Source organism: Ambystoma mexicanum, chromosome 2p (assembly GCF_040938575.1).
Source record: "Ambystoma mexicanum isolate Mex_15411 chromosome 2p, UKY_AmexF1_1, whole genome shotgun sequence".
NCBI classification, from domain to species: domain Eukaryota; kingdom Metazoa; phylum Chordata; class Amphibia; order Caudata; family Ambystomatidae; genus Ambystoma; species Ambystoma mexicanum.
Window position 1 is genome coordinate 529,148,862 of NC_090923.1, and position 24,097 is coordinate 529,172,958.

Here is a 24,097-nt window from a genome sequence, read left to right on the forward strand (position 1 = left end):
GCTTTTTACAGTGGCAAGTAATGTATGTGATTCTAAGGCAGGCTCCAGGATAGAGCATGCAACACATTAATTAGTCTGTTTATACAGTGGGCTGGTAGGTGATTACTTTGATTGCACTCAGACCAATCTACTGACCCTACAGCTGCATGACTCTGTCCTGCACTCTTGCTGGTACAATACTTAGGTGAAACAGCATTGAAAGCATTTGGTAAAGTATAACACCATCACACAGCATCTGCCAACAATTTGGTGTTAGCATTCAGAATTATACATTTTTAACATTTCAAAATCTTTCCATGTTGTGCTGTTTTTATGTTTCTATTTTCCTGTGACATCGTTGTTATGGGAATTATTATTTTTCAAATTTGGAAAATCCTACATCTTTTTGGTCACGGAACGTTGGCAAGTATGTGATTACTTAACTCCACCATATTAGCCACCACGAAAGCTACAGTTTCTGGCACGGTGCCTAAACCCAATGGCAACGCTATGAAGCATACACAAGCATACACACCCTACCACGGACTATGGTAATTGAATACCACTAAGCGAACACTCAAATACACACCACCCACTCCTGTGCGCAGGCTCTTAGGTTGCCTTGCCCAGCCAATCAACGAGCAACCTTTTATCTGCTCCCACTAACTCTCCCAAAACTCCACCTTTTTTCTTGCAGGACCCAATGTGTGAAGAGGGCATTAAAATGGCGCACGCAGCTCTATAATCAGACCCTTTCGTTTGTCGGTTGAGTAATAAGGTGCTTCACACAACCCTTTTTGAAATGTGCTTCTGGAAGAAACGTGGGATAAACATAATCTGCATTTAAGCAAAAAGCATGCCGGGTGGAAGTGCAAGCATCCCGGGTGGAAATGCAAGCATCCTGGGTGGAAGTGCAAGCATCCCGGGTGGAAGTGCAAGCATGCAGGGTGGAAGTGCAAGCATCCCGGGTGGAAATGCAAGCATCATGCAAGCATCCCGGGTGGAAGTGCAAGCATCCCGGGTGGAAATGCAAGCATCATGCAAGCATCCCGGGTGGATGTGCAAGCATCCTGGGTGGAAGTGCAACCATGCAGGGTGGAAGTGCAAGCATCGGGGTGGAAGTGCAAGCATGCAGTGTGGAAGTGCAAACATCCCGGGTGGAGGTGCAAGCATGCAGGGTGGAAGTGCAAGCATCCCGGGTGGAAATGCAAGCATCATGCAAGCATCCCGGGTGGAAGTGCAAGCATCCCGGGTGGAAATGCAAGCATCATGCAAGCATCCCGGGTGGATGTGCAAGCATCCTGGGTGGAAGTGCAACCATGCAGGGTGGAAGTGCAAGCATCGGGGTGGAAGTGCAAGCATCGGGGTGGAAGTGCAAGCATGCAGTGTGGAAGTGCAAACATCCCGGGTGGAGGTGGAAGTGCGAGCGCGTGTTTGCTACTATGAGGAATACCTCGACAATTTACGAACACACTTGTTGCTAAGCATACCACCAGCAGCACACTTGTGTTTCTGGACAAAGCAATAAAGCCTGTATAAAACTAAAAAACTGAGTCCGGCGTTTTAAGTGGGGGCGTTTTAAAAAGGAGGCTCGGTCACAGAACGATAACGCCGTCTTTTGCAAGACACACAACCCTTTATTTTAAACTCGCAATATTTCATTAGAAGTAAACTGCTCGGCGAAATTGCGAGAAAATCGAAAAGATATGTTAATGAATAAAGTCTTAAACGGAAATACTAACAAAGTACCTTTTTCAGACTGCTCAATTCCAGGGGTCAGGTCCTAAAAATTAAAGTGGGGGGACTCATCAACAAACGCAGATGGGACGTCAGTAGAATTTAACATATTACAGTGAAATAGGTACATTTCATTAAATTGGCTTTGCATAACCAGCCAAATTGCATAGGACGAATGGCATTTGCCTTTCATAAAATCAACACGCACACAAAGCCAAGAGAGGATATTTTCTTCTAATAGTGTTTTGGAAAACATTAAGTGAATGTTTTAAACTCCAAGAACCCATACAAATGTTTTCCCTGGAACTTCTGGTACTGAAATCGGACATTTTACCTTTAGTTGTTTGCTGCTTTCATCAGTTTATATAGTGCAGTGGTGAAGTGTCCAGAATGCAAACCCGAACGACTGGAGTTACATCCACAAGGTCGGTTTTAATTCATAAATCAAAAGAGGACATTAAAAGTCTCTCATTTTATCTGTGGGGACAGACTCCACCCTCTGAAAAAAGCGGCCGCGTGTACCCTCGACTTCAGCCCTGCTTAATTCAAAACAATAAAACAACAACCCATTAATCAAAATGTGTCTAGATCAAAGGTGGGAGTAAGGGGTCTCCATCTGTTGGTTGAGCTGCAAAGTAAAAAAAAAACTTGTGTAACAAAAGGTTCCCTTGCACTGCCCTTTCAAAAAAAAATAACGTTAGCGACATTTTTTTTAGTGCGAACAGTTTTCATTGTAATTTAAATTGTGATATTTCCTATTTTTGTAATACAGTGTGTAAGGTTTACTTTGAAGGCAAATGCGCACTTTAAATTTTAAAAAAATCTATACACTGAGACGTGCGTCCTCTATCCATTTAACATGTTTGCTGTGTTCTCGTTGAAAGGCAGCCTCAAAATGTGTTCGTGTTACAAGTTTTTTCCAAAGCAATCCAAAAAGGTGGTCCTTTAAAAAAATAAAAATAAATAAGTTTCCAAATACTCGTGTGTCAAATCTAGCTCTACTTTGCTGTAGTGGTGGCATGCGTTGCCCCAGCACCATATCACTGGTGGTGACAGAGAAAAGGGGTCCCTTCTTAAAAAGAAAATCCAGGTTATTTTTTTTTAATCAGTAGAGGAAGGTTTCATGCAACACTGTGAGCCACAATGACTTCCAAAATCAGAGTGATCATGCACTAATTTGCATATGGATATATGTTTTGAATGGTCAGTAAGTCATTTCAAACAGAAATAACTTAAATAGGATAAAGCATCAGAAGATAGAGGCAGTCCTGGGGTGATGTTGCCTTTACAATCCTGAGAAATACAAAAAAGGTCCTGAGGACTGGCGATCTTGAGCATTACACTATTAAGAAGAACGAACATACTAATAAGGAACACAGCGTAATATATGGGATAAAATATTTGTATTTTGTATCATTGGCATCATCCCGGTTTGTTCAAAAACAGACATTGGGGGTAGATCCTTAGCCTCTGCAGGTGCTTCCCCCTGGAACAGCCAGCCTGCCCGTAAACTCCTCAAGACATTCCTCTTCTCTTCCTCTTTCACTATCCCCCTCCCTGCTAACCCCTTTCCTCCTCTCTCCTGCTTTCCTCCTTCGTTCTCATCTCCAACGTGTTCAGTCAGTTGACTGGTCGCCTGGTGCACCTCTAGAGCCTCACAGGTCCCAGACTCCCCCGCCAGTCCTGCACTTGCCTCCGGGCCTCTGCACCCTCCCTTGCACTACTGCACTCAGAACACGTTCCATGAGAGTGGCACCCACTGAACACTTAATCCTGGTCCCTGTTGGACTGAACACACTTGTCCCCGCCCTCTCCCCCACACTTCTGTCTGTGCACTTGCACAACCTGTATGTACTAGGCTTAGCATGTTGTCTGTCATGTTCTCGTCTATCTCTCTTCCCTAGCTGGCTTTGCCTTCATGCATAGGCGCATTGCTGACCAACCTTTTTTGTCTTGCATGTTCCTTCCACCCCCATGCTAGTTATTGCTGTTAGATCATTCAGAATCTTCAAGGCATAAGAATGACGACGATATCTCCTTCTCCCGTTCTCGCCTTCACTTGTGTATAAGCATTTTACAAATAAACAATTACAATTGTTTTACCACATAGCAAGAAATCCAGCGCCGACCCAAACAATCCTTCATTCTACAGACCGGCTTTTCTCCTATCAGGAGCCTCCAAAAATCGTTGAGAGGGTTTCCAACCTGATAGTAAACTGTCTTGATGCTCTCCTAGTCATCAACACCCTTCAATCTGGTTTCCAATCCCAACACTCTACCAAGACTGCTCATACCCACGTCTCCAATTTCTTAGTCATTGTCCATCACTTTCACCTCTCCGCCATCCTCATTCTTCTTGATTTCTCTACAGCCTTTGGCACTGTGGATCATCCCCGCTTCTCCAAAACTCTCCCTCATCAGCTTCAAAGACACTGCACTTGGCTGGACCTATGTACCTCCATCGGACGGCTCTTTCTCCATCTCATGCGACCCCATCACCTTTCACCCAATACCCGTCCCTAAGCATTAGGTCTAGACCCGCCCCTTCACCCTTTACACCACATCCCTTATAGATGTCATTACTTCCTTTAGCTTCAACTATCACCCCTTTTCTGATGACACTCAGATCCTCTTCTCCTTTCCCTCCTTCGTCCCCCTCAAATAACCAATTGCCTCACTGCCATCTGCAATTGAATGGTCCTATGCTGCCTCATGCTCGACTCCTCAAAGACAAAAGCTATGTTTCTCCCAGCCTGCATTGCCAACCCTATTTCCCCCTTCTTCCATCTCTTTCCCCCAAACCTACTAACCGACTCGTCCAGGGCTCGCAACTTTGGGGTTATCTTCAACCCAGACCTTAAGCTCTTCCAGTTCATCATGGTCATGGCCACTTAAGCCAGACAACCTCCTTAACAGGAGAATAAGCACACACCTCACACACCCTTCAACAAAACTCTGAATCTATACTCTAGTGTTTAGCAAGAGGGATTACAGTGCAAGCCTACTGCTGAGTCTTCCAGTTTACGTTGTTGCTACCCTCAACAAAGTACTCAACTTTGGGGCATGCAGCCCTTTCACTCTTCCCAGATCTTCTCCCGATCTTCACATTGAACCAATGATGGATGGCTCACTATGCAAAATTGCTCTCTGTTTAACTTCCTGTTACTAGTCTTTAAAAGCAGCCACGGTCTTGACCCCCCAATGCTGATATAAGAAGATTATTTACAGGCATGTATATGAGTGTTGCAGGCTGTCATTTATTATAAGAAAATTGTTTACAGGATTTTACATGCATATTCCAAGCTGCCATGCATTATATAGCCTCTTACTCACTTGTGACATTGCAACCAGCTGATTGGGAGGATAGCTCAGCTACAACGTGCTCACCTTGGAAACAAGATGACACGTAGCAACAAAGGTTCGATCCCCGGGTCCGCACTTAGAAACCTCTGGGTATTAAGCGTGTTATAAGTAACCTATCATATCATTATATTATAACACTGTCTTGCATCCAGTTTCTCTTTCCGAAAACAAAACACAGTCCTTCTAAACACAGGGACGTTTTCCCAGTGTCATGGCACACGTTCAGTCATTCAAAAAGAGGATGCCGTTTGCCGTTCTGAAATTATATATACTGTATAGCCGCATCAGGCACTTTGTAGGAGATTCTATGTCAAGACCGGAGGCTCACATTATGCTTTTCTTTCTTTATTAAACAAAGTAAAGAAAGGCTCAGCAGCAGGGTATTTTTGTGCACCAAGTATAACATGAGTAATGCATTGAGAAGGGTGCACTAAACATACAACATAACAAGTATATCCTAACACAGTAATATGTCCATGAGTTTCTGAAAGGAGCCAAACTTCATTTCCCAGAGTTCCCCAGAGTTCATTAAGGTGTCACTAACATGTGACCCAGTCCTCCAATAGGTATACAGATCCCTTCATAAACAGTCCTGAACATGATGTAACTCCCTCTTTCTTTGCTGCTCACAGCAAGAGATAAGTACATTCATGTTTAGAACTGTTTATGAAGAGTTTTTCTAATTATTAATAACGTATTGATTTTTTTACCTAAATTGCTTCGACATAATTATAATGTCATTTTGTATTTGACCGCATTAATTATACTGCTTTTTGCAACTATAATACGTCACTTTGCTCCGTGTTTGCTTTCCGACGCCACCTACCTTCTGCTGGCATCGGAAACAAACACCAGGAGCTGCGGCATGTGTTCACTCGTATACGCGTCGCGAGCGATCAGCTTTCCGAGAGCTGATCAGAAGCCCGTGGCGACAGGCCCCTCTGCGGCTCATGCCCGCTTCCCAAACTCATTGGGCTTTACTTAGTAAGCCTGTGTGAGGCCGGCGTGGCCTCATGGAGGCCTGCTAAGATGCCGCAGACCGCCAGGGGAGCTCCTGCCCCCCATGGTCCTTTTCTCAGGATCCCGGCGCTCGAGAGCGCATGACTGTTAGTGTTATAACAGTTTTAGCGGAGCTGCGAGCCGAGGTGAGAGCAGTCTGCAGCAGTCCTGTTATCCAACCACATTGTTGTGCCAGGAAGTGGTTAATTAGCCCAGAACACCGCAGAGCGGTGAGCGGAGCTGCGAGCCGAGGTGAGAGCAGTCTGCAGCAGTCCTGTGATCCAACCACATTGTTGTGCCAGGAAGTGGTTAATTAGCCCAGAACACCGCGGAGCGGTGAGCAGAGCTGCGAGCCGAGGTGAGAGCAGTCTGCAGCAGTCCTGTAATCCAACCACATCATTGTGCCAGGAAGTGGTTAATTAGCCCAGAACACCACGGAGCGGTGAGCGGAGCGGTGAGCGGAGCTGCGAGCCGAGGTGAGAGCAGTCTGCAGCAGTCCTGTAATCCAACCACATCGTTGTGCCAGGAAGTGGTTAATTAGCCCAGAACACCGCAGAGCGGTGAGCGGAGCTGCGAGCCGAGGTGAGAGCAGTCTGCAGCAGTCCTGTAATCCAACCACATCGTTGTGCCAGGAAGTGGTTAATTAGCCCAGAACACCGCAGAGCGGTGAGCGGAGCTGCGAGCCGAGGTGAGAGCAGTCTGCAGCAGTCCGCTGCAGACGTGGAGTAAAAGCGCGATGGAGCCTGAAGTGCGTCCTCCCACACCACCAGTAGGAAAGGCCAAGACGTCCTACCAGGAGTTGGAGGAACGCGGAGAATCAACGTCCAAACGAACACAGAAAATGAGGGCACCGGAGGCTGACGCCTCAGACGCCTCTGGGGCTGTGGTCAAGAGAGCGGAAAAAGCAAGAACACCCAGAGGTAATCTCATAGTGAAAATGCATCAGAGGTAAGCACAAACGGGCTTACCGGCTTTGTGGGCTTCGGCTGCGGTCTCGATGCCGGTGAGTGCAAGCGCGCCTGAAACTGTGAGCCCGAGTTCTGCCGTTGGGTACGCCCCCGCCGACGCAGTGCCTGCAGAGTGTGGAGCGCGAGGAAGCCAGCCAGCGGTGACGGAGACGGAGGTTGAAGAAGTGGAGAGCCCCTGCCAGGGTGAAGACACTGTCGGGCTGGGCGGGAGAGAGAAAAAGAGCGTAGCTGACCCAGCTGCCTTCCCAAACGCACGCGATGCAGCGGGGGCCTTAGCCGCCGTCCTGGAGACGAGTGGTGGTGGCGTCAGGGTTGTCGGAGGACGACCGGCGTCGCCACCTTTGCAGGGTTTCTGCTGTGGGGCGGGCGGGGAAGGGCTGAGTGAGGAGGTGGACGACGTCTGGAAGACCCCGAGTTTGGAGGAGCCAGCGGGTAACCTGATGCCCAACAACGTCGACGTAGCAGCCAGCGGGAGGACTCCCCCTACATGTAACACCCCCTTGGAGAAACGCCTCAACCCCCCCGGCAGCCAAGCCCCAGTGGATGCACTGGGGACAAATGTGCAGAACCAAAACAACGTGGAGAAAGGAACAAAAAAGACATCGCTTTCCCCCGTGGGAACAGCAAAAAAAATGGACTGCCCTAAGAAAACTTTGAACATCAAGGCAATGATTCACTCAGATCATAAAGCCAAGACACAGACCAGAGAAACACAACAGACGTGTACGAAAATCAGGTAAATCAGGTAAAGGAATACAAGGAACCGGTGGAAATCAGTTCCGGTGAATCGCCCTCAGACAGAGAGAGTGATGAAGTCTTGGGTAACAAACGAGGGGACGCACACAGAGTAAGTGACCAGGAGGACTCAACCAAGGAAACAGAGGACGAGAGTTCAAAGACCGGTGCAAATCAACAAAAAAAGAAAAAACTCAAATCAAAGAGAAACCAAACACCTCGGAAGGCAACTTCAGCTCAAGGTAATAAAAGGTGTATAAAAGACTCGAACACAAAAAGTAGAGAAGAAGGAAAGATGTTTAAAAGAAAAAGACCATCAAAACTTCCGGCACCGCTACTATCTTGCACCCTAAAAACATTCTTTACCCAACAGTACAAACGCAAACTAACAGTGGACTCAGAGGTATCAGATGCAGAGATGCTCGAAATAGCGAAAGAAATCATGCCAGGGTCAAAACTAAGAAAAACAGACGATACCCAAACTAAAAACGCCACACCTATGGAAAGAAAATCAAACGTCGCAGCATGTACAGAAAAAAGCAATGAGAGAGAAACCAAAGCCCAGTCCAAGAGCAGGGTGGAGGATCAGCCTCAGGAGAGACCAAGGGAATCCTCCAATTCCAAGATCTCGTCGGATACAGAAATTACAAACTCAGAGCCCAACAAAAAGAAGCAAAAAACCCCAATAACAAACAAGGATGAAATGACAAAGGCGACCGTAGAAGATGTATCAAGCCTGTCTTTGGAGGAAACCCAAAGACCATTGGACCTAACAGATGACAGTGAACAACGGCTCGCATGGACGAAGCCGCACTTGGTCATGGAACTACAAACAGCGGCCCTACCATCCACAAGGAACTGGGAACTCCAACGGACACCTCGGAAGCTACAGGCGGGGAGAATGTCAACAAGCCAGGACCGTACTTCACAAACAGAACGCCGGGGCCCACACAGTATAGGCACGTCAAAAAGAGCTGAGAAAACCCAAACCTCTCCTAAAAATCGCCGGCTAAGCGACATTGCCACGGCCATTCACAGAGACACCTCGAACCAGAAACCGGACATGATAGCAACCATGTCGGCAATGTCAATTGTATTAGCGCCCTTCGTAAATTATATGAAGCACTAAAAGATGAAATACAGGACAACACAGCAATCCTCGAAAATATGAGCGCAAAAATGGCCCATGTAGAAAGCTATATAACGGCCATAGAAACACAGAAAAATATCCAGGAAACAAACTGGGAAAGAAAAATCGAGGCGCTTGAGCGAAAAATTGAACGTCTAGAACAACAAACCAGAAACCCTACACCATCCCAGGGTTCAAAAGTGGGAAATCTTCTAGAACTCCAAACACAGAAGCTGCAGAGTGGAACAACAGGCCCGGAAGCCCGAACACAGAAAGTGCTCAGTGGGAAAAAAGGCCCGGAGGACATTACAGAAAAGATCCAGACAAACTTCTCTATAAACAAAAAAAAAGAAATAAGAGCGAGCACATCCGGCAAACTCCCTGTGGTCACTAAACTACTACCAGGACAATCGGTCATAACTCTAAAAAAGGAGAGGTGAAAACAGATGAGATCGTAATCCTGGATGATCCCTGCTCCCCGAAGAACATCGCCCAAAGATCTCCACGAACAGTGGAAGAATTTATGACAGACTCGCCGCTAATGAACGTATCACAGCACCGGGAACCTACTTACCCGGACAACAGAAAACAAGACTTAACTTCTAACGTAACAGCCAAAATAACAAGGGAAGTAGAAAACAATAGTGAAGAAAAAAGAGCCTCAAGTGAGGAAAAGGCCAAAAGGGAAGAAACAAAACAAAGGGACAAATCTGGAAAAAAAGGCGACGTAGTCATGTCCACCAGTACGCATTTGAAAGCAAACAAACCATCTAGACGGAAAGAGAGTGCGAGAGATAGAAGTAATCCGAGATTCCAATCTCCCTCGGGAGAAAAGAGGAAAAAGGAAACGACAAAGAGTCCCACCCGCCTATTTAAACTAGAACAACAAGTCATCACAAAAGAGTACTTAATCTTAAACCGACCAACCATCCTTCAGATCATGAAAAAATCAAAAACCCTTAGGGATGTGAGGTCAAGGGATATCGAGTTGGTGGATCCTTATCACAAGGGCAGGACGGCGAAAGCCTATTTACATGTAAAGGCTGAGAGCGTCACCCACATGGACAAAGCATTTTTTGAAGAAATGGCATCAATGGGACTCCAGCTGACCGAAATGATAAAGACCAAACGAGAGGAGCAAGACTGGAAAATAACAAAATTCAAAAACTACAAAGCACATTATCACTCAAAAACAGAAGACCCATACGCGCACAACCGATGGAACAAGATGAAGGACAAAGAAAACGCGCATGAAGACATCAAACAGTACCGTAGAGACGCTTCACGAGACCAGAGAGGGGCCATGAACGATGCAGATCCAAACTCGCGCAAAAAAAGCAACGTGGACGACAACCATCGTCCACACGAAACTAGATCAAACAGAAGAAGTGGAAAAGAAGACCGAACACCACATCCAACTAGGCATTTCATCGCAAAAGCGGACAACCAGAAGAGCCCTCAAAAAACACAGAACTTTACACCTTCAAGAGGCCCGTGGGACTGGTTTACATCTACCTGGTCTAAGAAAACTACAAAATAGCATGGAGCGCGGCCAGACCTCGAAATAGTGGGAACAACGTCGACCATCGAGAAACGGCCCGACAAGGATCTTTTCACCCTCGGATCCTGGAACACCAGAGGACACAATAATCTAACAACGCCGGGAGATGTGAATCTGGGTTTTTTCGACATTTTATGTCTAAAAGAGACATGGCTGCTAGAGAAACCCACCTTGGACGTATTCTGTTTGGAAATCGCAGCAGAAACGAGGGGACCCCTAGGAAGACCATCATCTGGGCTGCTAACGGCGATAAAAAACGGCCTGGGTCTCGAAGCGCCGAAGAAATGGAGAGAATCATATGAAATGTTGGTGACCCTGACCACATGGTCCCCATCCACCCAGAACGGCAAGAGGCCAAAACGCAACACTTTGGCAATTATAAATTGCTACTGGAATCCCCAACGAACGACCGTAAAAGAGTTCTGCTCAACGATGAGTTCGACCATCGATCAACTATATGAAGAGTTTGACGAAATGGAGATAATGGTATGTGGTGACTTTAACGCAAAATGCAACAAAGAAAACCAGGGAACGTGGACAGACGCAACCTTGGAACGTGGAAAAGCCTGGATGGAAGTAATCAGCTCGAGAAACTTACAAAACACAGCTGCCCTATTCCCCAGCCAATTGAACATTCCAACTTGGGAACCGGGTGCCTCTAAAGCGACCTTAGATTACATCTTCATCTCCTCCGCCCTAGCAACAAACATAACAAGCTTTGAAGTCATAAAAACGATTAATAGCGACCACAACTTACTCACATGCACTTGGCATGGGTGGAGACCAAGGAAACCGGTCTACACGGCCACGGTGGGAACTAATGCCCAGCAAACACGGTTATGCCTAACGGAAGCAAACCTCAAACAAATAAAATCGGTCTGGGAGAAAAAAACATCAGCTAACCAACAAAGCAAGAATAAAAAGAGACCAAATTATCTCGCTCTGCTTTTGCCCTACAAGAAACCAGCAGGAGTCAGAAGGACGCCACAACCCCACACTGCCCACGCATATAACAAAGAGCTGGTAGAACAAAGAAAACTAGGGTGCCAACTAAAAAGAAGGGCAAAAAAGACTGGCGGGAGTGGAAAACTGAAGTAAAAAGATACGCAAATTGGCGGAAACAAACTAGAGCAGCGCAATACCAAATGGACGCTGAAGAAATGTTGAGAACACTGGCAACAAACAAATCTAGCAACTTCTGGTCATTAATCAAAAAAAGCATCCTCACATCGAACTCAGCTCCGACAAATGCTGTCCCAGAAGCGAAATGGATCGAGTACCTTTCGAGGGAGTTTGAAGAGCCCAAGGAATCAGTAGAACAGACTGAAACAACTACAATCACGACCTGGGTATCCACCTCGAACCCGGAAGTTATCGAATTAAAAATTAGAAAATTGAAATCATCTAGAGCTCCAGGTCCAGATGAATTAACAAATACCACCCTCAAGCAATTTCCAAAAGAATGGGCAGAGCTGATTGGAAGGATCTTCGAGGAATGCGAAAGAACTCAACAAATTCCAGAGACCTGGCTAAAAGCTCTTATCGTCCCAGTTTACAAGAAGGGTTGTCGGGAAGACCCAGTAAACTACAGACCAATCGCATTACTAGACATTATGGGAAAGATCTTCTCTTCGATCATTCTGGACCAGTGGAGGATTTGGGAAAAATCAGCAAAGTGTAAAGACACTCTGCAAACCGGCTTCCAAAAAAATGGATCAACAGCTATTAACATCTTGATAATTAACATCTTAAAAGCCAAAGTAAAAGAAGGAGCAGCCAATATCTATCTGGCGTTTGTTGATCTGTCAAAAGCATTTGACAAAATAGATAGAAACCTGTTATGGAAAAAATTGGAAGCCTAGGACTGTCCCCAATCGGTGCTCGATCCTCTAATCGCACTACACTCGCACACAACTGTAAGAGTGAAGCTTAATCAAGAGGGAACCTTATCGGAGGAAATCCAGGTAAAAAGAGGAGTAAAACAGGGCTGCTCGCTCGCGCCGGCGCTCTTTATCGCCTTTTTGGGGGACCTGCAATACGCTGAAGAAAACATCAGAACATTTCCGCCAAAAATAGGGAAAACCACCATCCCCCGCATACTATACGCTGATGACGTAATTTTGATCGACCAGACTAAAGTGGGACTGCAAAGGAAACTAACAAACCTTACAGAATACATCGCAACAAATCATCTGGAAATAAAACAAAAATCATGACACTTGAGAAAAAATTGAAAAAACCAACACGAGCAGAGTCATGGCACTTAGATGGTATCAAAATTGAAAAAGTCAAAGAGATCAGATATCTAGGGTTTGAACTAGACAACTCAAAAAATGATCAGGCAATGCAAGCAGCAATCGGGGACAAAGCGAAGAGACTGTCAGCGCAAATGAGAACACTGGATAGGAAATTTGGCAAATTTTCGCTAAGCCCAGCAATCAATTTTTACAAAATGAAACTTGTGCCGACGTTAATCTTTGGAACAGAGGCCTCACACAGCATGCCTCAGGCGATATGGAACAAAATAGAAGGTATGGTCTGGAAAGCCGTCCTAGGGCTACCCAAATCAACGGCAATCGCGGCTATCCGAAGAGAGCTGGGATTGCTATCATTGGCATCGATAGCCGAGTTCAGTGCAATGAGACTATTCAGAAAAATCATCCTAGCAGACTCCCTGCCAATCTACGCTTTGATCAAAGAAGAACTGGAGTACGGTAACTGCGTTGCCTTCAAGAAATGGGCCAAAATCAGAGAAGAAAGTTTATCGGATATATCATGTACGGAAACAGACCTAAAAGAAAATCTGGATAAAATCAAACGCAAACTCGAAGAAAGGGACTGGATTAGGACATTGCAGGCAGCAGCGGACAACAAACTATTACGACACCTTCCGCCCACGTTTAACAAACTAAAAGTGCCAATCAAGTATGTCAGCAAATTTCCAGAAAAGAAAAAAAGACTGCTGTTCATGAAAGCGAGACTGAACATACTGCAGACAAAAGAAATACTCGCCATTCGAGGCATGGTGGAAAATCAAACCTGCCGGCTATGTAAACACACGGAGAGCGTGGAAATGCTCAGGCACCTCGTGCTAACCTGTCCCTGCACCAAACAAAACAGAACCACTTATCTGCTACCGCTGATTACGAACCCCCTGATGGCCCAGGAAGACATCATGTGGAACAGATTAATCTCCGGAGAATCCACACGGTGGACGGTGGCCATGGCGATCCTAGTCGAACTGGCTTTCACACAGATCAACGAGACCACCCCTAAATGAGGCCGCTTTCACACAGCGAGCTTAGTGGACAAAACGCGCAACGACCTCTTTGTGGCCGTTGTACCCTACATCACTCACCTAGTTTGATCTGTGAAAAGCCTGTTTAGAAGAACCCGGAAAGAAAGACTCTTCAAAAGAAATTCACAAGGCATCTTTTGATAAAATTACAGGCTCCCCTGAAATATAAATCAAAATAAAAAAAATAAAAATAAAAAAAATAAAAGTTTTATGCGAACTCGAGCGCCGGAATCCTCACAAGCGGTGAATCTCATTATTTCTTTACTATAAGAAAGACGGAATCCTCACGAAAGTGACCTTGAGTAATATTTATATCGAATTTGCATTAAAAAAAAGAAAAAAACTAAAGAGGAGGAAGAAGACCACCAGTTTCAGCTGACTTAAGAGACTATTGACAGGCTGAACTATTATTACTAGGCTAGAGAGGTGTCCAGAAGAAAAAAAATAAAAAACTAAAAAAAGAGAGTAAGATGCTTTAAATTTTACCATGTACTCACCTCAATCATGCAGTACTCACCTCAATCAGATCAGGCTTGGTCTGAGAATGAGGGAGATCACTGCTATATCGATGAAGTGACAATGGCTAACAGCTTACAAAAGGTATTGGGATCTTCCGTGGAGACCAGTATTAAAAAAGCAGTAACCGATATGCTCCTTCCCATTCAACATCGTCTAGATACTATGGAAGAGCACCTATGAGGGACCTCCCCTCTTGGGAGGAAGAGAACACAAAAAAGGAAGCACCTTACTGAAGGGGGATATATCCCGGCTCGCAAGAGCAGAAGCTCTCCGACCCCCCCAAGCCAGCCAAATAATGCCACAGATGCCGTATCAGACGCCTTCTCCAGGCTAAAGCAAGCCTTTATGAATATGAAGGCAACTTCTTCCCATGATGAACCCTCTTACCCCAAGGAAGAAAACAGGGGAAATGGACCCTAAAGCCCGGATGGAGATGGACAGGGCACGCAAGACGATCAGAACAGGGGCATCTACGACGCTGATCCTTCCCACTCCTCATCAGAGGATGAATTTCAAATAGAGGGTTCAAAGCCATCAAGCTCTGGGATTGTGGCAGACCCCATCCCCAAGAACACAACCGGGAACATGTCTCCTGCAGAGGGGATGTTCACGCCGGAAGATCTAATACACCCCAGATCCACGGACTGGGAACCGTCTTCCAAGACAACAAAATATATTTACTTCAGACTGCGCAAGCCTCTCGATAAGGTGGTCAGGGCCAGGCTTCGAGCCGAATGCCCACGTCTAGATATTGGGGACAAGGTAGCTCTAACACACGGAGCTGGATTCATAGATGGTCACCTTCTTAGGTAAAAATGTGAAAGACCTGAGAAAAGGCATAGACTGTGCCGGAGGTCCTGTCAGGACAATATACTGGACATGGCGGGTCCACTAGCCAAGATTTCAGACCTAGCGGAAGCAGCCATCCGTTCATCTTACCCCATTGCCCAGTGATCCTCTCTCGTTGGGTTCAGCGGGCTATTTGCCTGTTAGGAAATGCTAATTGTGCTATTTCAACGGAACGTCGGAAAGGCATTCTATATAAAATAGACCCAAACTGAGCGAATTAGCCGACACAGAGTCAGGTCCAACGGCACAAGGTCTGCTTTTCCGAGATCCTTTTATGAAGAAGATGGCTAAGTTTGTCAGGACATTTACAGCATTGGTCAAAGCGCAGGCTTCCATCAAAAGAGTCATTCGCATCCAAGATTTCCTCCAGGGCCGGACGAGGTAGAGGTCGCTCCTCCGGCCGTTATTTCTTTGACAAGAGACCTCAACACTCCAGAGGCCAGCATAACACCTGGCAAGAATGCTCCAACACATTCTTTCACTCAAGAGGTCGTGGAAGAGGACGTCCCTGGAGAAGAGCGGCTAGATACCCAGCCCATGAACAATCTACAGGTCAGTGTACTTATAGCAGCGCCACAAACACTTATAGGAGGGAGATTAACTATGTTTGCAAATGCTTGGGATACCTTATCTGGAGACGTCTGGGTCAGGGACACATGTCGGGGTCTGCGCCTAGAGTTTTTCGAGCAACCCATCCAGACATGTCGCCCTACTCCTATAGTAATGTCCCAAACAGATCAAATCGTTTTAGACAGCGAAATAACACAGTCTATATCGGAAGCAAACGATTCGCCCCTGCGTAAGTCAGGACGCTTTCTTCAGTCCCATATTCCTGGTACGCAGGAAACATAAGGTACGTCCAGTCATAAACCTCAAAGTTCTCAACGAATTCATCATTTACCGCCATTTCAAAATGGAAGGTAAACACATGCTCAGAGACCTCCTGAGACCGAACGATTGGCTCATGCGTCTAAACTTGAAAGACGCTTACCTCGCAGTGCCGATTCATCAGAGACACATAAGTTATCTGACATTTTCATGGGAAAATCGAGATTGGGAGTTCACAAGTCTGCCTTTCTGGCTCTCTTCAGCGCCTTGTGTTTTCACCAAACCTCTAAGGCCTGTAGTAGCCCATCTAAGAGAACAAGGTATCAGTCTTATAATTTATCTAGACAACATCATCTTTATGGCCCAGTCACAAGTACCATGTTCTGAAACAGACCAGACTAGCCATAAACTTGCTACACAGCCTCGGTTTTCTTATAAACTGGGAAAAGTCAGTTCTTCTTCCATCCAAGAACATGGAATTTCTGGGGTTTGTAGTGGACACTCAGAATTCTCAACTTCGACTCCCATCAGCCAAAATCCACTTTACCAAAAGGGAAATACGCAGGCTCTTGCAGAAGAACCTGTTCTCGCTTTGAGAATTAGCAAGAGTAATAGGGTTACTATCCTCCTCCATTCAGGCAATATTTTCCGGCCCCCTACACTATCGAGAATTACAAAGATTGAAGGGCCAGCACTTAAGAAACAGCCTTTCCTACTCTCAACTCCTGACATTATCTCCTCAAGCGAGGACAGAGCTCAACTGGTGGCTCACTCACATGGAAGCCTGGAACGGCAGAGCCATTTTTGGATCCGACCCAGATATCACCATTGAGTCAGATGCCAGTCGCTCCGGTTGGGGAGCGAGATGCGGCTCCGTAGCCACAGGAGGAACTTGGTCTGCTCAAGAGCTGGACCTACATATCAACTGCCTAGATCTTCTAGCAGGCTCATTTGCAGTACGCTCTTTTGCCAGAGGCAGAGCGAGTTGCTGTATCTTGCTAAAAATTGACAACATTTCCGCAGTAAGGTACATCAACCATCTGCGTGGCACCAAATCGAGGCCTCTAGCAGAATTAGCCAAGGATTTCTGGCACTTCTGTCTAGAACATCGGATCTCAGTTACAGCGGAATATCTTCCCGGCCTCACAAACTTGGTAGCGGACTGGTACTCTCGTCACTCCACAGATTACAGCGACTGGAGACTCGACAGAGGAGTTTTCCTCCGCCTCCAGGAGATTTGGGGTCCGATGTACCTAATCCTCTTTGCCTCCAGACTCAATACCCAGCTCCCAGTGTTTTACAGCAGGAGACCGGATCCAGCAGCAGCAGCAACAGATGCCTTTCTGCAACAATGGTCCCAGGGGATACTCTACGCCTTTCCCCCCATTCACCATGATAGCGAGGACCATGGTGAAGGCCCCTCTGCAACATTCGGATTTAGTCCTCATAGCACCGATCTGGACCTCTCAGACCTGGTATCCAGTTCTTCTGGAACTTTCCTCGGATTCTCCAATCTACTACCCCGATTTCCGGATCTCCAACTAGATCCATCGGGACAGAGACATCCCCTTCTTCTCAGCGGTTCTCTTACCCTAGCAGCATGGAGGATTTCAGGTCAAGATGGAGAGTCCCCGGCATGTCCCGCAGGCCAATCAGCCTCATCGAGGAAAGCTGGGATCCTACCACTCTTTAGAAGTATTCCAACTCTTGGGGCGCCTGGAGCACCTGGTGCCAAAGGAAAGGTTCACATCCAGTTTCAGAACCTGTAGAGGAGATCCTACATTTCTTAGCATCCCTAGTAGAAAGAGGGATTGCCTACAGGACAGTGAACGCATATCGTTCAGCAATCTGCTGGTCATTACCTTGTTGAAGGAGTACCGGCAGGAGAACACCACCCCGTCAGCAGATTACTAAAGGGGGCGTCAGACTTACAGTCCCACCCCCGTCCCGCTACGACAAATTTTGGGATGTTAACAAAGTATTGAATCTTTTTCCTTTCATGGCCACATAACGAGGAGCTATGGCCCTAGCTGGCAAACTTACTACCCTACTCTGCTTAGTCACCTGCAGGAGAGTCTCCGACGTCAGAGCCCTCGATCTAGCCGGTAGGACCTTTTCTCCTGACGGCATTGTATTCCATATACACAGAAGGACAAAATGTAACTCTAGGGTGATCTCTTACCCTGCCTTCAAGGACCAACCCAAACTTTGCCTGGTTAAATGCCTGAAGGTTTACGAAGAAAAGACGGCCTCTCTTAGGGCCTCCCCTAACGGGCAACTACTGATAGCTCTGCGTAAACCGCACAAACCGGTTTCCGCACCAACTTTAGCACGCTGGGTGTGCTGGACACTAACTCAAGCAGGGATAGATACCCAGCACTTCGGAGATCACTCAATGAAAGGAGCCATGGCCTCCAAAGCCTTTCAGGCCGGAGTTCGCCTAGAAGACATCTTCTAATTCTATTAAAGACACGGAGACGAGCATTATCTCACCCAACGAGAAAATAATACTGTGTATCACGCTTAATTGTGACTAAATGTATTACCATGAATTGTTGAAAACTTAGAATATGCTTGTATTCTGCCAGAATAACTCAATAAATTTTTTCTCCCACCCCGATAAGGGAACTAATGTTGTAATATACATGAAGTAATTTTTAATCTCTATCCTTTTTCGACAGCGCCCGCTGACAAGTCCGCCTGATCGGCAGTTCGACAATTTTCTGCTAACTACAAGTTACTGCTTACCATGGACCGCCAAGTTCGCAGCCTCGAAAGAGGAAGTTACATCATGTTCAGGACTGTTTATAAAGGGATCTGTATACCTATTGGAGGACTGGGTCCCATGTTACTGACTCCTTAATGAACTCTGGGGAACTCTGGGAAATGGAGTTTGTCACCTTTCAGAAACTCATGGACATATTACTGTGTTAGGATATACTCGTTATGTTGTATGTTTAGTGCACCCTTCTCTATACATTACTCATGTTATACTTGGTGCACCAAAATACCTTGCTGCTAAGCCTTTCTTTACTGTGTTTAATAAAGAAAGAGAAGCATAATGCTTCCCTCCATGTCTTTAATAGAATTAAGACTTTCTAGTAAGTTATTATGGAAAATCATTATTGTTCATTGCTTTAGAAAGAACCCGATCTGGGACCGTTAAGTTTATTTTTCACAAAGGTCTGTCCTTGGTGCCTTATGGATCCGTTTAATGTACATGTGGGTGCGTTATTCCGTATACAATCTTATTAACCGTTCTGCAGCAACTCCTGGCAGAAATGTCCATACTTGGGGGCGTGGCTTGGAGCGCCAGCGATGTGGCTGCTCCCCTGAGGCCCGCCGTGCGAAGCCCGCCGCTTCTGGGCCCCTAATGCGGCTTCACACCTCGGTACTGGAGCCCAGCTGATCCCAAGGACGTCGGAGGACCTGGGGCCCATGCAGGCTGAAGCTGGGCCCGTGACGCCCGACGGGGACGAAGATATCCGCTCCGGCCCCCAGGGCCTTCCTTAGCGACGACTTCCCAAGATGGCGGCCGTGCTCGTCTCTCGGCCCGGGAGGGCGGGGAGTGCTTCCTGAGGCCGCATCCAGACGCGGCTCAGCTCTTTGAGCGCCCGGGCGGAGCGACACCAGACCCCCGGACTTCTCCTTCGGTGGCCCCCGCTTCCCGCACTGCCGATCTGGACCTGCACGCGACCGCCTGACGAGGGAAGGCGCGGACGGCGCCCATCAGGTAGGGGCTGCTGGGGGTGAGGACCCGGGCCACACGGGAGGGGCCCTCCGGACCTGCCGTGGCGCCTGGGGTGGGGGCCACGCCATCACTACCCCCCCCTCCTTTGCCCTCCGGCGGGCTCCTGCCTCCGCCCCTCGCTGCCCAGGACTCGGAGCTCCGGACACCATACGCCGCACTCCTGGGGCGCCCCGGCCCATATCATCATCTGGGGCCGCCGCTCAGGCCCGTGACCTGGAGGTCCCCTCCCGCTACCATCCCCACCAGGGAATCCAAGCCTGGGTCCAGGGAGGAGGAGCGGTCCAGGCCGGGCCACGGTGAGTGACCCACAGCTACGAGCTCGGAGAAGAGCCTGATCAGCGCTGCCCGCATTTCCATCCCGGGCTACCCCTGGCCCCCCTTTGGCCTCAGAAGCGACCCGACGGCGTGTCTCCTGGGGCGCCCCGGCCCATTGCATCACCCGCTCTGCTCTCTCTGGTCTAGTCCTTAAGTGGGCGCACATCAGTCCACCTGCCCACTGGGACTTACGCCCCACACATTTGCCTACCACCAAGATTTGGAGAGCTCACCTCTTTATCTGAAGCCACTGTGCACCGGCCTAGCTTGGAATCAGCATTCCCTTTCCTCAGTCAGAAGCCTTGACGCTCATCCACAGGGGGGGCCTTCCAATCCATCTCCCCACCCACGATTCGCCAACATGTCGAGACAGTCGAAAGCTATTAAAAACGTGGACATTGCTACCATGCTCACCGCTCCTGACAGGGGAAAAAAACCGGACTCAGTTACTCCCACCCCAATGATCTCCCAGGAAGGGGGTGACACCCCAGCTACCAGAGGTGATCTACTGGCGTTTATGGCAGACATTAAAGCCGAGTTTCGGTCCTGCATGTCGGAACTCACCTCCAAATTGGAACAAACGGACCACAGGGTGACCGAGGTGGAGCAAAGACTGAGTGAGATCGAGGACCGCTCCCAAGACCAAACAGCTGCCATGGGAGATATTCAGCAAACAGTGAGAGCCCTCCAAGACAGGTGCGAGATCCTCGAATACAAACAAGAGGACCTGGAAAACAGAGCTCGTCGGAATAACCTCCGAATCCGGGGAGTTCCGTCCTCAGTCCCCGACCAAAATCTTGCAGGCTACATAGGAGACCTCTTCCAAATCCTCCTCCCACATCTAGATAAATCCCAACTGCTGCTGGATCGGACTCACAGACTGCGTCCGCGTCGGGGAGTAGATTCCGACCAGCCCCCGGATGTCATAACAAGAGTTCACTATTTCTCCACAAAAGAAGCTATCTCTGCTATCAGTCGGTCCGGAGATGATCTCTCCTTTCAAGGTCACCCTCTTCAAATTTATCAGGATCTCTCCCTCTCAACCCTTCAGAAGAGAAGGGCTCTCCGACCTTTAACCCTCTTCCTCCAAGAGCGGAAAGTCAAATACAGATGGCTCTTCCCCACAGCGCTGCAATTTTCTTATAATGGCTCCCTCCGGAGAATATCCCATTTGGATGATGCCGCTAAAATCATGCAGACATCCTCCGCCCCGGAGGGAACTATCGCCCCAGACTTGGAAGCCTCGGGGAGCCCTACGTCGGCCCTCCTTCCCCAACCCGGGCGTCCTCCATGGTCCAGGGCCTCCCGAAACAGGAGAAGATAACCCGAGCGGCCATAGATGTCCTCCGCTCCTCCGGCGTCCCGGACGCCCAACGCTCTTTTAGCTAAATTCAGAAACAGTAACTCCGGCCCAACACAGTCCTACGTTCGCCCGGCGCGGCGGGCTTCCTTCACGGCCTATGCCCCCCTCCAAGGTCCGTTTCATTTTAGAGTCCTTGGATGCAAATGTTACTTTGCCAGTCACAATTGGCCCTGTTGGCCTGGGGTGGGGTTACACCCACAATGTTTCCCACCCCTCTAGTTAAAAAGTTGGCCTCCCGTTGGGGGCCCCTGTTAAAATTGCAAGTGCGGTACAGACCACTTCTACACCCTCTTCACGATGGCAGCTAATGGACAACCTGGAGTCCCCCCTCCATACCCCAAGCAAGGGATCTCTAGCTCCCCGATCCCGGAACACCAGACGCTGAGATGCCTTTCCTGGAATGTTAACGGACTCAACTCTCCCCCCAAGCGCAAATCGATTCTCCAGAAGCTACAAGATGAGGAGGCCGGTGTGGTGTTCCTTCAAGAGACTCATCTCCTCCCGGCAGACTTTGGCCGGCTCCGTTCTAGCATGTATCCACGCCAGTTCTTCGCCTCAGGGAACTCCAAAAGGGGGGGCACAGCAATTTTGTTTCGGAAGGACCTGCGCCCCCAGATTTTGGACTCCATGATGTGCCCGGAGGGCCGCTTCGTGGCCATCAAGTGCCTCCTGCTGGGGGACCTCTATACCTTGGTATCGGCATATGCACCCAACTCGGGACAGGCAACTTTCTATGATTCCCTGGGCTCCTCCCTCTTAAGTTTTGCGGAAGGTCAGACAATAATCGGAGGGGACTTCAATGGGGTTCCAGACCCCACTAAGGACAAATCCAACCCCCCTGCCCTTGGCGAGTTCGGTCAGGCCCTCAGTCTGCTGCGGCTCTTCAGAACCCTGGAGGTGGTGGACACATGGCGGGTGCTTCACCCCACCGAGAAAGACTACTCTTTCTTCTCGGGCGTTCACAGAACTTATTCCAGAATCGACCTCCTTCTATCTTCTCCCCAAACTCTCGCCCTCGCTAATGAGGTGTCGATAGGCCAGCGAATTTTGTCGGACCATGCTCCGATAATAATGGAACTAAGCATTCAGAACACCCACGCCAAGGCGGCACGCAGATGGGCGCTCTATGACCCAATCCTCAATGATATGTCAATCAGAGACAATATAACCACCACCATCAAGAACTTCTTTGAGGAGAACCCAGCCGCAGACACCTCCCTAGCCAATAACTGGGATACAATGAAGGCTGTAGTTAGGGGATCCTTGATAGCTCAAGGCGTAGCTTACCATCGAAACCGGAAACAAGTCCGGCTATCCCTGGAAGAGGACTTGCGAGCAGCTGAGGAAGCCCAGAAAAAGAGGGGCTGGTCTCCTAAGATACAGAGAGCGCTTCGCTCGGCCAGGAAGAAACTGGAGGCCCACTATGCAGAACACACTGCGCAACTTTTGGCGAAGACCAAACAATTCTACTATGCTAAAAGTAACAAGGCCAACAAATTGCTGGTGGCCAAGCTGGCTAAAACAAGACGGACCAACACGATCATAGGGCTCCGGGACCCACAGGGGGTGATACATCACTCCGAACAGACGAAACTACAACTAGCCTCGGACCACTTAACCCAGGTCATGACAGCACCCCCCCGAGATCGGTCGAAGCAGGAGGCATACCTGCGGAACGCAGCCCTAACGCGTCTCCCGGACTCCACACGAGAGCAGTTGGAAGCCCCAATAACAGATGAAGAAGTTGACGGAGCCATCAAGGCCCTCAAATCGCGGGCCCCGGGCCCAGACGGATTCTCCCAGAGGTTCTATAAGATATTTAAGCTCCAGCTTATCCCCCACATGGTGGCCCTTTTCAACTCCTTCCAGGCCTCGGGATCTGTAACCCCCACAATGCAAGAGTCGGTGACGGTCCTCCTTCCTAAGCCGGGGAAAGACCCGAGAGATCCGGCGTCATACAGACCCATCGCCTTATTGAACATCGACGCCAACTTGTACTCGAAGATTTTGGCTAACCGCCTGGCACTTATCCTCCCGGAAATAATCCACCCTGACCAAACAGGCTTCATCCTTCACCGAGCAGCAGGGGACAACATTCGGCGGACCCTGAACCTAGTGAACATCGCCCACCGCGACTCCCAGGGCCTTGCCTTAATGGCCCTGGACGCAACCAAAGCTTTTGACAGAGTCGATTGGTCCTACTTGGAATGCACCCTGGAAGCATTTGGGTTCGGCCCCACAGCCCGAGCCATGATCCTGGCGAACTACAAGCAGCCTAAAACTATCCTCAGGATCAATGGCGCCCACTCAGCCCCGATACCTCTGTCTTGTGGGACAAGGCAGGGCTGCCCGCTGTCACCCCTACTCTTCGCCCTCACAATGGAGCCCTTCGCCCAGAAGATCAGGCGGAATGAATCCATTAAGGGACTTCAGGTGGGCCCGTCCCACCACAAAATCGCTCTTTACGCGGACGATGTACTATTGACACTCACGGAAGCCAGTACCTCAGCGAAACACGCCCTGGCCGAAATAAAGGAATTGGGGGAGGTCACCGGCTTTACTGTCAACTTCGCCAAATCAGTGGCCCTAGGAATCGGCCTCCGCCCAGAGGAAAAGGAGGCGTTAACGGGTCTGTGCCCGATTGAATGGCGGGACCACTCGATCCCCTATCTAGGAGTTTTCATCCCAGCAAACCCAAAGGAG